Consider the following 19817-nt stretch of genomic DNA (forward strand, 5'->3'; position numbering starts at 1 on the left):
CTTTCTTTCTTTCTTTCTTTCTTTCTTTCTTTCTTTCTTTCTTTCTTTCTTTCTTTCTAGGACAAGGTATTTGAAGATGTCTGGCCTCTTATTCTTAAAACCTATGGACTGGCTAACTGCCCAACCTCTTCTGTGATCCCACTATACCTGTGATAATCTCTAACTTATACCTTACCATATCTTTTAAAATCATTTATGTTTCTATCACCTTTAATAAGCTCTGTGCTTCTATAGGGCAGAGATCATGTTTTATTCATACTTTAACCTCTCTGTGCCTTTGATTGCTCATCTTTAAAATATAGGTAATAATAATACTAACCTCATGGAGTTTTACAAAGATAAAATTAATTAAAACATTTGGAATCCTTATAATAATGTCCGGCACATAAGCAGCTTTTAGTAATGTTAGTTCAATATTACTGACATCATTATTTGTTATCATAGTGCCCATAGTCAATGTCATATACACAAAAACATGTATACTATATATTATTAATTCATCAAACATTTATTAATATTTCCTACATTCAAGATACTATATACTACCAAAATGAATCAGGAGCCTATTTTTTAGTAAGGATGGGAAAGAGGAATGAGATATGTATATAGATAATTATAATACAAAATAGAAAGTAATAAGTGATTGAAGACAGGTAAAGATATAGCAACACTGTTGTTTCTAATAGAGAACATTTTCAGATAATCTTGAGGAAAATATAAGATTTGCATATGTAGGCATTTGTGTTATTGGTGTAAGGAGGTGAAGATATAAGGATGATTATGTAAGTAAAGGCATGGAAAAGTAAAGTCTTGAGGTTTGCTTAGGATAACAACAAATATTGTCTAGGAGTTAAGCTTGGAGAAGACTTGAAAGGTGGTTTGGATTCAGATAATAAAAAGGTTTCGAATGTCAGACCATAGATTTTGCATTAAATTTTATTATTTTCCATTTAATAAAGCATCTGGGTTTTTTTTTTTTTAAGATTTTATTTATTTATTTGAGAGAGAGAGAGAGAGAGAGAATGAGAGAGAGCACATGAGAGGGGGGAGGGTCAGAGGTAGAAGCAGACTCCCTGCCGAGCAGGGAGCCCAATGCGGGACTCGATCCAGGGACTCCAGGATCATGACCTGAGCTGAAGGCAGTCGCTTAACCAACTGAGCCACCCGGGGAACCAAGCATCTGGGTTTTTTAAAACTGTGAATAAAAATAATGAAAATTCAAGAACTAGGAGGTTCTCCCTGTTCCCTTTCACTGTAGATAATGAGGAGGTGGCTATATAAGGAATCATCCTGGAGTAGATGGCTAGCTAGGCAGGACCCTTGCGTTCTGAGCCTGGGTCTGCTCCACTATGTGACTCTTACCAAGTCAAGTACTCTTCCTGCCTCTCCATTTGTAAAGTGGTAAATATTACGGGTGTGTCTAGATGGTTCTAAAAGTATCTTCTTTCCTGAAACTTTTGAGAGGGAAAGAACATGTAATGGGTGCAGTGTTAGGAGCAGAAATTATTTATCCCAATGAAAAAGGTGATTGTTCTTAAGGAACAACTAAATCTACTCTCACCCTTATTCTACTTCCTAAACCTATCAAATTTTAAAGAAACCCTGAGTTTTGTGATTTTTTCCACATACTTACTTGGGCATGCAATAGGAGAGCCTCACCATTAGTAGATCCTAAGTTGTGTCCTCTGCGATGCCATACTTGAATGTTTTAACTCCCCAGTGCTGAATGGAGGCAGGCTTTGCTCATCCACAGCAGTTCAGCAGGAGTCCTCCACTAATAAATGTCCATGTTTGGCTGAACCCTCAGGATTAATATTTGTAATCATGGCCCTAAGGCATTGGAAAATCCTAGGATGCTTTCTGAATCACCAGAAGCCTGAATTATAGTCTACCTCAGGTTTCTTGTTGGGAGTATATTTTATTGTATTTCAATGTTTTGAAAATTGGGATTAGAAGTTTACTGTGGAGGGATCTTTGTGTAATCTGGAGTGTGTGCTTAATCAGCACATCTCTCTCCTTAATCATTCCAGATAACAGTGTTCTAGATTTGTTTTTATGCCTGAGAATAAAACTTATTCTTAAGGAGAGATTATTCTCTCAGGAGAATTTGGACTACTGGGGAAAAAAAAAAAGGTAATAAGTACACATTTTTCCCCTACTAAACATTTTGCAGATAAATGAAATATAGTGTGGGCTTTAAAGAATATTCTGATAGGAAAGTAGTACTTCATTTTGGCTTTGCAACCTTCCCTAGAACCTCATGCAAGAAAAACACTCTTCCTCTGCACTTTGATGAAAATGATTACATACATAGTTTTAAAGTATATATTATCAATAAGGTGAATCCCCACCTTTGGGGACTTTGCTTCTTGGTAAATTGTTGAAAAGAAGCTAAAAAGAACACCTCACAATGTCCTCAGTGGCTTTGTTGGGAGAACTTTAGAAGCGCTGGAGCCTCATGGAAAGGTTTTGAGGTGGAGGCCAAAAAGATCTCAGAGAAGCCAGCAAACTCTGAATCTGAGTAGCGAAGAAGAGGGACAATATTAACCTTTAGTAGCTCCAGGATGACTCCCACCTCATCCCCCAAAACAAAACAAAACAAAACAAATAGGGGAATGCAAAGAGTCAGGGGAAGTGGGTGGAGGAAGGGGAAGCATACACCTGGAAAGTTACTGCAGCAACTAGGAAGAGAATCCCAAATTGTGACCACTGAATAGGATTTGTAAATCTCCTCCTCTTCTCTCCCTTCCGCTTCTGAATAAAACCAAACCCAGCTCAGAGACCCTAGCCTCCTCTAAGGCTTCCGTAATCCATCCTGGAAAATCGTTTGGGATTGATGCACAATCCCACTCCAATCCATTTTCTCGTTTGCAAAGGAAAATCCGGTCCGGCGTTTATTTTTAGCAGCGCTTCCCTGTGACCGAATGCTACAGCTCCTCAGCTGGGATAACTGAGGACCGTATTGGGGAGAGAAGCGAAGGGGGCGGGGGAGCAGGAGGCGGTGTAAAAGGGAGGGGGGAGGCCCTGCGCATGCGTGCCAGCGCCCATGCAAATCTGCTGTACATCCAGAGAGCAAAGTGGGATGATCTGTCACTACACCTGCAGCACCACGCTCGGAGGACAGCTCTTGCTCGCCGCTTCCAGACCCAGGTAAAAAAAAAAAAAAAAAAATGAGGGGGCACCGTGCATGCATTTCAATACCAGATGCGCGTGGCAACCTATCCCCTGTAGAGGCAATCTGCTGCTGCTAAGTGTCCTTTGGTGGCTGATTGCAGCTTCAAGGTTTAAGAAATCCCATCTTTCAGGAAGCCTGAGGGGAAGGAAGGAGGTACGGGCGAAATCATCAGATTGGCTTCCCAGATTTGGGAATCTGAAGCGGGCCCACATCTTCCGGCCAACTTCCATTGAACTTCCAGCACTCGAAAGGGACCGAAATGGAGAGCAAAGGTATGTGGTTGTCCCCATCGGGGGACTTCCCGCTGCATGTGCGTGTGGCCAGGGCAGTCCTCAGCGAGGGGACTGCAGTGCTTGGGGAGCGAGCATCATACTAGGTCGATAGGAGGAGATGCTATGTCCGTTGCAGCACCAGGGGAGTGTGGCAGGAAGGCGACTTCTTTTTAACTCCCACAGCTTGGAAGACAGTGTTTAATACTCCATCAGTTGCGTAGTGAAGTGTGATGAGTTTTTTTTTTTTTCTTTTTGGGTGGGGGGGGGGGAGAGTCTTTAGATGGTGGGGGAGGAGAGATATGTTGGTAAAGCAGTTTCTTTTCTGTAGAATGGATGGACTCAAATAAATATATTTCATTTGCTTTAGGATTGCTGACAGGCATGTTTGTATCTGATATCCAATAATGCATTGCTATAAAAAATGTTTGGATTTCTCCACCCCCACCCCATAAAGATGGTATTTCTGGGCGTGTATGACCACATCCTACTGCATTTTGAATATATATCAGCAGAGAAATTGGGTCTATTTGAAACAGTGTGCGTTAGAACTGACCTCTAAGGAGAACAGTGTATCGGAGTACTGCTTGGCTCCCAAGCATGATGCATTTACTAGTTCTGGACATGTATATATTAATATTCTCCTCATAAGCAAATCTGTATACTATACACATACGAACTGGTAAATGAACTATAAAAATCAACTTGTGATGGCATATTTAACACACATAAACAAAATGACTATTACAATTGTAAGGTTGGGTATCCTTTGGGTTTAACTCCATCTATGCAGGGTTCTTCTTCCTCCTCCTCTTCCTCCTTAAAACACCCACCAGGTTGCAAGAACCTTGAGTGATGTGGTCAGATATCCAGTAGGAACACTGGATGTATTTAATTTTGGTGAAATCAGAAGAAATGATGTCAACTTTTATGAAACTATATTCATTACCCAGAACTCGAGCAGCTATATTTGAAACAAGGTTTTATTTTTAAACCAGGAATGTCAGTCATCGTGGTAATGTGCTCAGGATCAGGGAGTGGTAGTGGGTTACCTATTTCTGAGCTGATTAATAAAAATGGAGTGTTGAATGATAGCAGGTATGTGTTCAATAAAGTATTTTAACTATTTAGTTAGAAGACTTAAGTATTTGAACCTAGGTGAGCATTTATAGTATGAAAAGGACTGAATTAACATGGATTTAGACTGGTTGGCAATTTTCAAAGTTGACAAATTATTCTTACGATTTGCTGATGGGCATTACTATGATCGACAGTGATGTACATACATGAGAGGATCCATGTTTCCATATACATGAGGCATATATTTATTAACTCTCTTGTGTAATCCATTTTTAACTGAGAAGCCAGTTTTAACTCATAGAGGTCTGTAATATTCTAGTTGATTAAGTATTTCTGGCACATAAGTTAACAGCAGAGAAAGTATCATTTTACTCTAAAGCAGTTTTTTTGTACTTAGATGACACCTGCTATTTGGTTATTAAACTTGGTTATTTGGCAAGGGTTCTTAGTAACACTTTTACCTCCAATTTATACACTAATTCTTGATCCATAATATAAAGAGGATGTATCCCTTAGCGATAATTTTTTATTTCCCTTCTCTGTCCATAAAATATGCTACATGTCACTCAAAGTTCCAGGTGGTTTATATCTTAGATTGATAACAGTAGTGTTCTAGCTATTAAGTACTGCCAGTCTTGGGAATTTGGAATAGAGAAAAAAATCTCAGAAATATATCTGAGAAGAATCAGGCCAGAAGTTCTATGCCGGTCCGGAGCTCAGTGATACAGGCATGACTCACAGCACCAACCCAAAGGCAATGAAGAATTTTGCCCCAAGCCAATACTGTGGTCATTTTGCAGAGGTAGCATAATTGGCTCAGGTAAAAGACACGCTGCAAGTCCTTATGCATTTAATTCTTAGACTTCCTTTATAAAACTGAATTAGTCAGGTAGTGATCATATTAAGAATGGCTAATTACTTACATATTGGCTTTACTTTTCTAAGTTGATGCAAATGGCACAGCTAAAAATGGTACCTAACTTGAAATTTTTATTAGAGAAGAAAGAAGAAGAGTATAGTAAGAGGAGTGTATCCATAACTTATTCTAATCAGTGTGTCTTTCATACTTTATGCTGTCATGTGCAAACTTCTTCCGCAGCAGATTTCAATTTAATTCTAGGAAACCATTCTCAAATGTAAGTACATATAATTTTTTTTCTACTGGAAACTCTTTTAAATAGATTCGAAGAGTGTTATTGCATGATTCAGTTGAAGGTTCAAGAGTTCTCCATTTCAGAAAAGAATCAAATGGCCCAATTAATCTTGGATCTCATTGCCAGCCTTTGACAACCTTCACATTACCTCCAGCATTTGAAAACCTTTCTTAGAACACTTGTCCAGAGTCTCCAGCAGAACTTGTTATTTACAAATAAGATAAATTTTTTTGCCTCTTATTGCTTTGCATAAATAAGTACTTATTGCTTTGCTTTTGGATCACTTCCTATCATCCAGGGTAGGGAGGAGAGGAAAATAAATCAATTGACCTAGCAATCAATCATGATCTAATTTCAGAGATTTTTGTGCACTATGATAATTAATATCACCTCAAAGATTTGGGTTGGTGCACAGTCCAATCAGCTTTGACAGAATTTGTGGCTTGCATTGGTTCACAGGCTTTGCTGTGCATTAGAATCCCCTGGCATGCTTTTTAAACATCCTCATGCCCGGCCAAACCCATCCCAGTGACATCAGAATGTTGAAGTGTGAGAGAGGCGCAGGTATTTTTTTTTTTTTTTTTTAAGATGCCAGGTACAGCAATGTTTGGGAACCACTCATTTAGACTCTCGATAGCCAAAATGTGATTTGAGAACTAGTCTTCTTAGAAACGCAGGATCTGGATCTTTACTCAGGGTTATTGAGCCAGAATCTGATTTTTAACAACATCCCCAGGTAATGTACATGCATATTAAGTTTGAGAAGCATTGATTTGGAGTTAGGAAAGAGGTTCTTTGTCCCTCTATCTCTCTTCTACTTTCTTTCTTTTTCTGCCTGTACCACATTTTTTCTTTGTCTAGCTAGGTTCTCAACCTCAGGCTGGCATATTAGAAACACCTGTGGAGCATTTAAAGCATAAAGATGCTTAGGGTACCCCTCTAGACACTGATTTAATTAGTTCTGGAATGGGACCTTGGTGTAGGTATTTTTAAAAAGCTCCCAGGTGATGCTAATGGGTAGCCAGACTCAACCACTCGTCTAGGCCCTTGCTACTCAAGGTGTGGTCCATAGACAAGTAGCATTAACATCATCTGGGGTGCAGAACCTCAGGCACTACCCTAGACTTACTGAATCAAATATGCCTTTCAGGAAAATCTGCTGGTCATTTGCATGCATATTAAAGTTTAAGAACTACTTGTCTAAATCTTAGGGAACTGACTGTATCTAAGACTGCCACCTCAGTATAGAGGATGTGATATCCTTGAATCAGTATGGAAGCCCCTGGATATGTGATCATGTTATAGGTCTTTGGTTGCTTTTGGAAAGAATGGAGATGAGATGCAAAAGAAATTTCTTGCTTCATAGTTAGATCAGAAAATGGACTCACTTTTAAATACCTTCTCTACTTTTCCTCAAGCCATTTACTTCCAACCCCTGATTATCTTTAAAAACTTATTCTGCAGGTTCAATCTGAGCTTCTGACAATGTCCCTGGTATTAACCCAGGGTAGTGTGATGTTAGACTGCTTAAATCAAGGTACATCTTAGAGGGAATATAGCCTTAGCCTCTTCCCATGGTCATATGTCCCTGTTCAACTCTTTTGAGATTCATTTTATGTACTCCTTGCTCCATAAAATCTTCCCTGACCTCCCTCACATCTAATTAGTATTTTGTTGGCATACTTTATATGACATAAGTAATTTTTTGTCCCTCATGTAATGCATTTCCTACAATCAGCATTGCAATTTTTGTATTCTTTACTTAATTAGTATTTATTGAGCACCTGTTATATTCTCAATGTACTTACCTCTGAGGCTGTAAAAGAACACTAAGATGCAAGTTCTGATCTTAAAAATATCCCTCTCATGTCTCCACTAATAGATTAACCTTCCTGTGGGCATCATCTGAACCTAACATTCCTGCAGCTACCCAGCTACCTGCTTCAGATAAAATATTTTTGTTTACCATAGGTTACGTATGTTGAATTAAATGGCCTTACTTAGTTTACCATGCCATGTTCATGCATCCAGGAGATGGTAAATTGGGAAAGGTGAAGGATGTTTGGCTACCAGAAATACCGGTTTAATTCCAGACCATAGAAGGCAGTAACCTGACCTGCTTTCTCTGTAGAGAACTGCCAATGTATTCCCATTGAAGATTCAACTCTGTTCTGGGTTTCACACCAATCATTAAAGTCAAACCAGGGGCCTGAACCAATATATTTAAGACAAAGAACAGTCATTTCTCTGAAACCAGGATGGTCCACTCTGCAGGAGAGAAAGGAAATATATATGTAGTAACTAGTTTAGCAGAGCTGAGAAGTCATTTTAAGAAAAGCTATTTTGTGGTTAAAAAAGAATCCAAAACTGAGGCCATTGTGGTGGGATAAGTAAAATATAAGTCAGTAAAAAACAATAGAGTAGGCATTGGGCATAGGAGATCCCTGTTCCTACCTTGGCTCTGATATGTAACCTTGGACAAATCATTTTCCTTCTCTGAGTCTCCTGATTCTTAAATATTAAAGGAAGTTCATTTCATTTAATTCAAAATATTTACTTAGTTGCTGCCTTGTTCCAAGCACATTGTTAAATGCAGGGGATGGGGATAGAAATAGTGCATTGGTTTGCCCTCTAGAAGCTTCCAGTCTAGGGACACATGGATAGGCTCAAGAGCTGTCGATTTCCAACATGGTGTGTGTTTTCCTCATTCATTTTTCAGAGTTCTAATGGTTGTCCAGGAGGCTGGATTATAGTCTTCCAAGGATTCGTGGCCTCTATAGAGGCACTTAACATTCCACAGCAACTGTGCCTACCTTTTGTTCTCCTGTTGGTTTACTGAAACAAAATTGTGTGGGGAAAACATCTGAACTCAAGCTAAGTATCTATTCTAAAAGCTCTATGGACTGAGCAGCTACCTTGCTAGTAACCTATTGTCTGACTTCGGTGCTTATCCTGAGGCTTGTTAGCATTAGGAATGACTCTGGAGGTAGCCAGGAGTGTTATCCCCTTATCTTTGTCTTGTTAATGCCTTTAAGCTTCTGAAGTACTGTCCCTATTAGGTATGGTGTTCTGTACCCACTAAGTGACTAATCATGGTATATTGGATTTTCTGACTTGTCACATACTAGCAGCCATAAATAACATTCACGAGACACTTTGTATTCTTTCAAAGGGTTTTTTATTATATATATATATATAATATATACATATATATATATAATATAATCTCCCTTCAAACCCTGTGGTTAGGCATTTTAACTTCATTTTAGAGATAACAAAACAGAGGCTCAGAAAGACTAAGTGACTTAGGCAACTCATCATATCTTTGTTTCTCTGTAAAATAAGAATTATTGTAGCCACCCCAAGCCCCATACCATACTCTCATGATTATGAAATTTAACTCATACTGATAAAGCATGTAGCGTTCCTTAGAATCATTGTCTTTTGGTATTATTAGCTATGTTTGTCTTTTCATGACAATGTGAGATCCTGAGGGGAGAAACTGGTCCTTCACCAACTTTATAGCGTTAGCAGCAAGTATACTGCATAGATGCTCAACAAATCATCCCTGTTGACTTCTGCAAAGGCTTTAATTTACTAAAAGGTATTCCTTTTATGCGTATTCTGTATTTCTGTAGTAATTTCTCAAACACCTGAATTTGTCTCTATTTTTCTGGGACTTAGTTGTGAGGCAGTTATATAACATCTTGTGGGTTTGGGGATGGAGATGCATTAGGTCAAGTATTATGCCTTGAATGGATTTCAAACACTGACCACAAGAAATCTGATGACTAATAGCATTCTCCATCAGAGGTACACATCAGAATCATTAGGTATGCATGGGACATGGGACTGGGATATTTAAGAAGCACCTCAGATGATTAAGGTATTCACTCTTAATTATGAATCAATAGATAAGCCACAGGGGATTCATATGAAACCATAACAGGTACCCGAGTGCTTTATTGGGAACACTGTAGGACTCCTACTGCCTGGATCTTGACTATTATTTTTTTTTTAAAGATTTTATTTATTTATTTGACAGAGAGAGACAACAGCGAGAGAGGGAACACAGGCAGGGGGAGTGGGAGAGGGAGAAGCAGGCTTCCTGCTGAGCAGGGAGCCTGATGCGGGGCTCGATGCGGGGCTCGATCCCAGGACCCTGGGATCATGACCTGAGCCGAAGGCAGACGCTTAACGACTGAGCCACCCAGGCACCCTGTGGATCTTGACTATTATTATCTTTAGTGTTAAGAGAGTGACATGTAAACAAGAGACCTAATTCCTATACTATAGGCTTGGGATAGCAAATAGGTCAATACACTGTGAGTGTCTGAGGCTAAGAAGACACATAATTTTCCCCAATATCTTCATCTTCATCTCCACATTAACAACCTTGCATTTAGAACATGGTGGATGTTTGTTTGTTTTTTTCTAGGATCTATGTCTATAGTTCTAATTTTAATTTGCTCATCTCTCTAGTTACTTTTTGAAACAATCTCCGTCTCCTTGTCTTTGGGAATGTGGGACACCCACCCTCCAGTGGTATTTTGTTGCTGTGATGAAACTGATGGCACTTTGGAAGAAGTCCCAAAGGACACCTGTTGCTTCTCCACAGACCCTTTCTTTTTCTTTTTTTCCTTTTTTTAAAAGCATATATTGACTTTTTAGCCAAAACAAACCCTCCGAGCAGTGATTCAGAGAGCGCAGATAATTGAAAGTGGGCTTTAAACTCTGCAAAAGAAGGAAAGGAAGCTGCTATTCTGTGGTTAGGTTTTTGTTTCTCTTCTGTTTCTGGATGGCCAATAGCCTGAGAAGCTGCCCAAAGGGACTCAACTGTAGAAACAAAACAAAACAAAACAAAACAAAAACAAACACCCAAAAGCTTTCAGAGGCCATTCAGAAGATCACTAAACACACCAAAGATTCCCTTAACCAGGAGGCAGGAAGAAGCAGCAATGCCAATTTGCTGATAATGTGTCCATCTCTCCCTGCCCCATTCCTTCCTACAGTTATCACCCATGTGAAACAGTTTTTTCTTCAATCCTCAAATACTGATAACATTCAAATAGGTTGAGCAAAGTTCAACACAAGGTGAACTGGGACATTCCTTTTTCAACTTTTTGGAAACCAAAATCCTAGATATGTTTCTGACTTCCAAAATAAATGACATAATTATTCTAATCGTTAAAATCTGCTAAGTTTAAAATTAGATTATTTATGCAGTTTTCTCTTAAGGCACTTCTTTCATTTCAAAGTATTTTTAACATTTCTAGTACTATTTAAAATTGAATTTGATTTACGTCTTCTTCTCTGCTGGGATTTAAAGGAGAAATATTTGTTATGTGTCAAGAGAAAGGTTGCCATGTAAATCACACTTTATTTGCAAGTCTACAAATGATTTAAAACAAGATGTCATGGGTACTTTTTACCTGTGGACTTTGCATCAGCATCAGCGTAAAAAGCAAAGTGATGATGCATATAGAGCAAAACCCTCAATAATATTGAGGCAAGGGAGACAACCAAACAGGAGGGGAGGTAGGTGGGGGGGATGGGCTAAGTGGGTGCTGGGGATTAAGGTGTGCACTTGTGATAAGTAGTGGGTAGTGTATGTAAGTGATGAATCAGGAAATTCTTCTCCTGAAACTAATATTGTACTAAATGTTAACTAACTGGAATTTAAATACAAACTTGAAACAAAAAAATACTTTGATTAAAACAACAACAACACTAATATTGGACTAGATGCTAGAAAACCTGGATTCAGGTTTTATTCCCTGTATTCAGTGGAGGAACCTGGAGAACAATCACTTCCTTCTCCTCTCTGGAGTTCAGTGTCCTAAGATTTTTTTTTTTTTTTTAACTCTACTTGCCTATTGATTTCTACTTTCTTATTACAAAGAAACTGCTTTTCAGCTAGTTCGTATTCTTCCTTTACTTCATCCTTTTTAGACTTGAAGTCTATGGAAAATAAAACATGGTGGTCATAACTACCACATTACTTTTTAAGGACCACTGTAGATTTGAGCTAGCTTTTTAATACTGTGAGTTGTGTGACTGACCGACGTTGCTGGGTCTATAACTGAGTTGAGCAATTAATTTGGGTCCAAGTGAGAAAGGACTAAGATGAGGAAGAGAATTGCTACATGGCTGGCATTTGTAGATTGCATGATTGTGACCACATATAGGCCCAGGTATGCCTGATGTGAGGGGGGCTGAGGGGGCCTTGTGGCAAAGACCCTGGCTGGGGAGTCTGAAGATTTGGGCTTGAGTCCTGAATCCCACCCCAACTCATAATGTGAGTTTGAGCTGGTTACTTCCTTTCTCTGGTCTTGTTTCTTCATCTGTGAAACAAGGGTGGATTAGAGGCAAGATTCATTTCATCTCTGGGATTGTCAGAACCAACATGTAAGGTATTTATGTAGGGACAACGGTGGATAAATTCTGTTTAAGGATTTATGGTTGGTGCCTTGGTCTCTCCTTTTTCTTTGGCTGAGTGACATTTTTGCTCAGCAGATTGTACGTTATGGTTTTATAACATTTTTTTTTTTTAACCTCACATGTGTCTTCTTTACAATTAAGATTAGTTTATTTATACATCAGTCATATGTGAAGTTGATTTGGTAGATATGGTTTTCTCCTTTCTCCCAACCTAACCAGCACCTCACCCCTAATAAAAGGAAAGACAAACAGAATAATGCAAGAAATCCAAGTGCTGAGTGTTTTAGTGACATAATAGAAGAGATTTGATTTTCTTTTAGCTCTCAATCAGCAGTAATATATTATTCAAAAATAATTGCACTCAGTCCTTCAATCTTCAAACAATTTAAAAACCGATAACTATCTCTTCTGATATTTGATTGGCTACTGATCATTTTAGATAGAAGATACATTTTTGCTTTCAGATGAAGCTATCTAAAGTCTAAGAGTTTCATGGTTAATAAGCTGAATTTCTTGATTGCCCAAAGAATGAAATAGAGATGGGGTGGAATATTTAACAGGCATTAATGTGTTGATGAACATGAGCTAGGCACGTGCTCTCTCTCTTTCTCAACAAAACAAAACAAAAAGAAGATAGGACATTTGAAGAGATTACTGTCTTTTGAAATAATGCTTATGTAGCTTTTGCTCTGTACCAAGCACTGTGTTTTACATATATTGACTCATTTAATCCTAATAACAATCCAGTGAGTCAAACCCTATTGTTATTCCTATTTTAGGGAGGGGAAAAACCAGGCATAGAGACTTTCAGTAACTTGCCCAGATCAATAGCTGGGAAGTGGCAGACTGGCTTCTTAGTCTGTGAGTTTAACCCCTATTGAACGTCTAAGGTTTATTTTGCTCTAGTCTGGTAAGTCAGTTAACCTTCCTTTGTTCCTGAAAAACTAGCCCAGCTGTGCGTACACATGTGAAATGTGTACATTTCATTAACTTTTAGGATGCCTGATCTCTGTAGGCTCAGTCTCACCCAACCCCTGGCCAATGAGAGCTGACTTAGGGAATCACTGGGAGTTCCTGCCTGCTATCAGGTGGGTATGACAAAGAGCTCTCTGCTCTTGTATGCCTTCTGTTGACTTTCAAACCCAAGGGTTTAAGGAAGCATGGGGTTACAACTTCCTTTTTTTTTTTCCCCCCTCACCTCACGTCCAGTAATTGTCCTGCTTATCTGGGAAGCTCAGTGGTATGGTAGAAAGATTATAAGACATAGCAATTTGCTAATCCCTCTGACTTGGGCAAGATCTATCTCTGTGTCTTTGCCTCTTCATTTGTACCACATCTCTTTTAAGTTAGTGGGACAAGGACGATAAAGAACCAAGCATAAAATCAGTACTCAGTAATAACAGCTGTTGTTGTTGAGGTTATTATCTGACCCTTAGGCTTACTACTTCCTCTGTTCCTGAGTGGGGCTGGATTCTTATCTCAAACTCCCCACTATCATGTTAGCCTGGCTCCAGGGAACTAGATACAGCTTCTGGTGTCCTTCACACCGCAGGAACATTCCTGATACATGACAGGATTCCTACTTGCTGCTGAAAGGTGCTACCTGTCTTACTCCTAGTGCCATATTTCTTCCTTCCCCTGTCAATCCCCTCCTCCTCCTTTGACATGAGCTGTGATGGATCTAGAATTGGTTCCACTCCTCCCCACTCTTCTTTAGACTGCTGACCTTGCTGCCCTCAGGAGTTTTCTCCTTTATCTTGCCTAATTCCTGCTCACTCATTTTTCTCTGGTTGGAGACACCAGAATGCCATGCAACTGTGGTGTATGGTTCAGAATGATAGTTTTTAAGACATACTGTTTATATCACACTATAAAAATTAAAGAGTAGTGACACTGATTGGTTAATCCACTGCCTTTTTTAAATCAGAATTTTACTAATTTGTTTCCATTGTCTGGCCTAAAGTAAAGTCCAGTTTCCTCAGGTTGTGTGGACAGCCCAGTCTAAGGCTCTCTTGTACCTTGTTATTGAATATAGAAGTAAATGTGTATTTGGCTGATTCTTGAGGAATGTTAGAATAAAGGATCATGGGTAGGATTCTTATGAGGAAAACCTATAGCTGAAAAGAGTAAGCAAGATTATTCCTAGAAAATCAGCCCAGTACAACCACACTGGTTAGTTAAGACAAAGTTGTTATTGATGATGTAAACAAATAATACATGTATACAAATATCCATTTATCTGTGCCATGCACATTGCTTGCCATTGGGATTAAAAATGAAAAAAGACAGTTTCTGACCTCATGGCGACCTCATAGACAAGCTTTTGAAGGTAGTAGACACAAACAGAAGTCCAGGAAGAGCTGAGAGCTGGCAGTGCTTGTGAAAATTTAGATTCAATTTTAAATTGACTTGTAATATATCTTCTGTGCGGATTTCTCTGGCTAGGTGTTAACAGGCCAGGAACCAATGACTATGACAAGGTTTCTACCCTTTGCTATCACACCAGATACAGAAATATAATCCGTGGGAATACAGAGAAGGGAGTTGGCATTTGAGCTGGGTCTTGCAGAAGGGATGGCATGGAAACATTGGAAAAGTATTCCAGGCTGATGGATTAGTAGAAGCAGAGGTATAGAGTTATCGGTAAACATGTTGCAACTAGGAAAACATTAAGTGGTTGGCTGATTTCATTCATCTAGCAAGTATTTGTCATGTTGGACACTGTTCCAGGTGCCGAATATAGTACTGACAAGACAAAGTCTTCACCCTCATGAAGCAGGTAGGTTTGGGGACAGGATACAGTGAGTGATGAATCATGAAAGATTGGGGGAAAATTGTGGAGGCCTGTTACAAATTACATAATGTAGGTGATGATAACTTACATTTCAAAAACATTAATTAATATAATTATCTTTAAAAATTAGATTCCCAGTGCTTTTAGAGTATAATTCTACTTGCAAAGCTTCAATTATTCCCTAGCTTTTCAAGAAAACATCCACTTTACAAAGCAAGGCACACCTATAAGCCTACTGCCGTGGCCAGAAAAAACACTATGATCCAGTATTTCACTCTATGATTTTTACCAGTCTCTAACGCTGAGATACTTCCCTTGCTTAATGGAACAGTGAATGTCACTTCTGTTCACTTTTGGTTCTCAGTCCCCTGAAGTTTTGTATTGAAAATTACAGATTGGCATTTAGGAGAAAGGTCCAGAGAATCTTTTTGAAATGTGTCAGGTTCAAAAATTGCTCCTTGAAGGTCTATAAATTATTATCAAGGCTCAGAATTGTAATGACAGGGCAAAAACTACATAAGTACTAATATATATGTATTTTGCAACTATGTTATATGAAACTGTTAAAACCCTTCTACCCTTAAGCATATGAAGACTCGTGTGAGAATATGTTTGACTTCAACCTTACGATCATTTTTTCAGTGGTAAGTTTTGATTTTCTGGCTATCTTTCTTTAGAGAAGATAGGGAAATTAAAAAGAGCAGTTTCTGAACCCAGTTCTGGTTTTGATTTTTGTCTGTACAATTTCTAGCTGAAGATATTGGGCGAGGTTCCTAACCTCCTGACTGTAGATTTTATCATCTACATAATGGAGATAGTAATAGTATCTATTAAAGGAGTTGCTTTGAGGATTAAATGAGATATTATATTAAAGTGTTTACTACACTGCCTGGCATATATTAAGCACTCAACAAAATGTAGCTATCATTAAATATCTCAAGACTGCCTCATTATAATCTAAAATTATAGCCATGGCTTTTGCTGAGTTTGATGGATTCTGGTTTGCTTAATTATTTAAATGAATTTCAAGCGTAATATTCCAGTCTGAACCTCTAGTTTTGGCTCAACATAGAGCTGTAAAATACAGTAACCCCTCAAAAATACTGCTTTTGGATCAAAGTCTTAAAATTGTTCCAGGAAGACACTTCCTGTCAAACTAGACAGCAATAATCAATGGTTGAAATCTAGAATACTGCCTTGTATAGAGAAGGTCTCATCCTGGCTGGTGAAAGATTTATGAACAAGATTTTGAAATTGAAGGTCAGCAGATGATTTTCATCTAATAGCCATAAGGAGCAGTTAGACAGAAGGCAAGGACAGCCTTGCCTTTTCTCTGAGCAACCTCTTTTGATCTTGACTGGCCACTGAATCATGTCTCAGTAAGGTTGTGAGGGTGTCGGGAGCACACTGCAGCTTCCTATGCTACTCATTCCTTCAAAAAGGTTTCTAGAGCAAGAGAGTTATAAAGATAATACCTCATGAATAAAATTTGAGGTGATTTCTTCCTTTTTTTGTTGTTATTTTTGTCACAGTTATAGAAACCGTATTATTCGAGAGAGTTCCTTGTCTCCTCCCTCATTTTTTTCTCTCCAGAAACAATCTCTTTCAACTCTTTTTGATATTTATCCTCATACTTTAAATACCATTCTATTCTTGCTGCCTCTGAATTTCCCAGCTCTGTTGTTGATGTCCTACCTTGGAAATGAACTTTCCATCTCTTTTCATGAGCCCATTCTCACCACCACAGACATCCTTTATCCCCCCATCTTCCCCAGGCTGTTACATCGGTACTTTGGTTGGATCAGTATTTAGTAGTTACATTATTACGACCTTGTAAATACTTTTTATGACTAAGCCAAGTTAAGCTATGATTATGCTTCCTTTTGTGCTTTTTCTGTGATTGCTTAGTGGAACAGTGAATTTCACTTCTGTTCACTTTTGGTTCTCAGTCCCCTGAAGTTTTTGTGCTTTTTCTGTGATTGATAGCTGTCTTGTTTTTTTTTTTGTTTGTTTGCTCAGCTCTCTACATACTGTTTTTTTTTTTAAGATTTTATTTATTTATTTGACAGAGAGAGAGACAGTGAGAGAGGGAACACAAGCAGGGGGAGTGGGAGAGGGAGAAGCAGGCTTCCCGCCGAGCAGGAAGCCTGATGCAGGGCTCGATCCCAGGACTCTGGGACCATGACCTGAGCTGAAGGCAGATGCTTAACAACTGAGCCACCCAGGCGCCCTCTACATACTTTTTTAACTACAAGTCTCTGCCAGTCTTTCAAATCTCAAGACATTTAGTCGTACAGATATTCTATCAAGGTCATCTTCTTGAAATAATCTCTCTCTGAACTTTCTGACTTGGTTCTACATGTGCTATTTTCCTTTGATTCCCCCTGCATGGGTTTGATTCTGGAATCTTCCTTTCCATCACCTTGGAAAATCTCTGTAGATCTCTTTGCCTAGATCTCTGGTTCTCCTGCATCCTTTGTATTCTTCACTCCCTTATTTTGGTGAAATAAATTTTCCCGTAGCTTCCTGAAAAAAGGATACATAGTAGTTAAATTTCCTGGGCCTTTGCAATATCTGAAAATACCTTCATTCTTTCCTCATATTTGAATAATAATTTGGTTAGGCATAGAATTGTAAGTTGAAAATAATTTTCCTTCAGAATTTAAATGGCACCACTATGTCTTTTCCCTCTTTCAGTTTTGTTGCTCTGGTTTGATGCCATTCTGATTCTTTATTTTTTGAACATGACTGATTTTTTCTCTTTGAAAACTTGTGGGATCCATTCTTTTTCCCGGAGTTCTGAAAATTTATAAAGATTTGCTTTGTTGTGGTTTAATATTTACCCATTATGCTGGGGACTTAGTAGGCTGCTTTAATATGGAAACTCATATTCTTTACATCTAGAAAATTTTTCTGAATTTTTTTCTTGCTGATTTCCTATTCTGTTCCTCCTCCTTCTCCTCCTTTTCCTCCTCCTCCTCCTTCCTTGTCATTGTTTGGTTCCAGCTTTTTGGAAATCTTGTTACTTAGATATTGATATCCTGAATTTATTTTTGTGTGTTTTTATTTTTCATATGTTTTATCTTTTATTTTCCATCACTTCTGCATTTTTCCCTATTTTCTAGGTGATAGACTCAACTTTATCTCTAGTCTTTCTGTTAAGTTTTGTTTTTAATTTCTGATATCCAGACTTACTTTTTGGTTTTCTTTGAATGTTTGATTTTATATTATGCTGTCTCGTTTTACTGAGGCAATATTTTCTAATACCTGGTTGAAGACAGTAATGATGTATTTTTTTTTTTAATATTTTATTTATTTATTTGACAGAGAGATAGCGAGAGCAGGAACACAAGCAGGGGGAGTAGGAGAGGGAGAAGCGGGCTTCCTGCCAAGCAGGGAGCCCAATTCAGGACTCGATCCCAGGACCCTGGGATCATGACCTGAGCCGAAGGCAGACGCTTAACAACTGAGCCACCCAGGCGCCTAGTAATGATGTATTTTTTAGAAGTTTTCATCTCCTTCTATAGCCTTTGTTTCCAGTTAGCTTTTATTTTAATTGCTTGCTTTAATTTTTCTCTTTCATGTTAGAGACTTTTTACAAATGTTTTTTATATTTGGTTGCCTCTTCATATTTAAGAGTCGACTAAAAAGATGACTGGAAGCTCTGTGCACATGGATGGGGCTTATTGAAACTTACTGAAATAATCTCAGTTGTAGGGTAAACACAGTGGGCTTTTAACTGTGGAACTCCTGATATCAGTATCTTTAGGTCTTGCCTCTTAATATTTACAAGTTCATCAAGGAAGATTTTTTTCTCTTGCCTGGACAATCAAGACATGGCTGCCAGGATTACGTGATCTCAGCAATCAGTGTATAAATATTCACTTAATCTCCCAGTTTTCGATGTGGTTCTCACTCTACCCATTGCATGGGGAACTTCTGTCCTATTTTCTAGAAAAAATAAATCTCCAATGTTGTACTGGGGTTGGGGAGGATGGGTATCTGGATGTTCAATGTTTAGGAGAGGGTTTAAGGTTATAGTGTCTTCTTAAAAAAAAACTTTTTACTAATCCTGCATATTTTATCCCCTTCCCCTTCACCCCACTTCTCAACAAACCATGGTCTAAACTTTTGAAGATTCTGCAGTCTCAGTTAGGTTGCTTGCTGTCTTTCCCCACTGCTGACTTAGAATTCAGCTTTCTCAGGTCTGCTAACTCCTTTATATCTTCATTAGTTGGTTTCCTATTTCTAACATTTGGTTGTTGTTATCTTGTCTCACTTTTGCTACATCTTTGTAGATTTATCTCTCTCCTTCTCTCTCTTTCTCACACACACACACACATACCACACACGTTTATTGTACTTTTGATGGTGTTTCAGGTAGAAATGAAAGTAAAAGCTTGTGTTCATCTTCCCCATCTTTAGCTAGAAGTCTGAACTTTTAAAAGATACTCTTGCGGAGGCGCCTGGGTGGCTCAGTCATTAAGCGTCTGCCTCCAGTTCAGGTCATGATCCCGGGGTCCTGGGATCGAGCCCCGCATCAGGCTCCCTCCTCACCGGGAAGCCTGCTTCTCCCTCTCCCGCTCCCCCTGCTTGTGTTCCCTCTCTCACTATGTCTCTCTCTGTCAAATAAATAAAATCTTAAAAAAAAAAAAAGAGATACTCTTGCAGAATGATAATCTTAGCTCAGAGATCCTGGAGATAGCATTATGTGGAACTTTCGGCAGTGCCCTGGGGCTTCTCCTTTTTGTCCAACATAGTTAGATCGTCAGACATCAGGGTCATGAAAGTAGTCTTGTGAGAAAGCAACACATAAATATCTTAAAAGCATTACAAGATTGGGGCACCTGGGTGGCTCAGTTGGTTAAGTGTCTGCCTTTGACTCAGGTCATGATCCTGGGGTC

The sequence above is a fragment of the Neomonachus schauinslandi genome, chromosome 1 (assembly GCF_002201575.2).
Source record: "Neomonachus schauinslandi chromosome 1, ASM220157v2, whole genome shotgun sequence".
Classification (NCBI taxonomy): domain Eukaryota; kingdom Metazoa; phylum Chordata; class Mammalia; order Carnivora; family Phocidae; genus Neomonachus; species Neomonachus schauinslandi.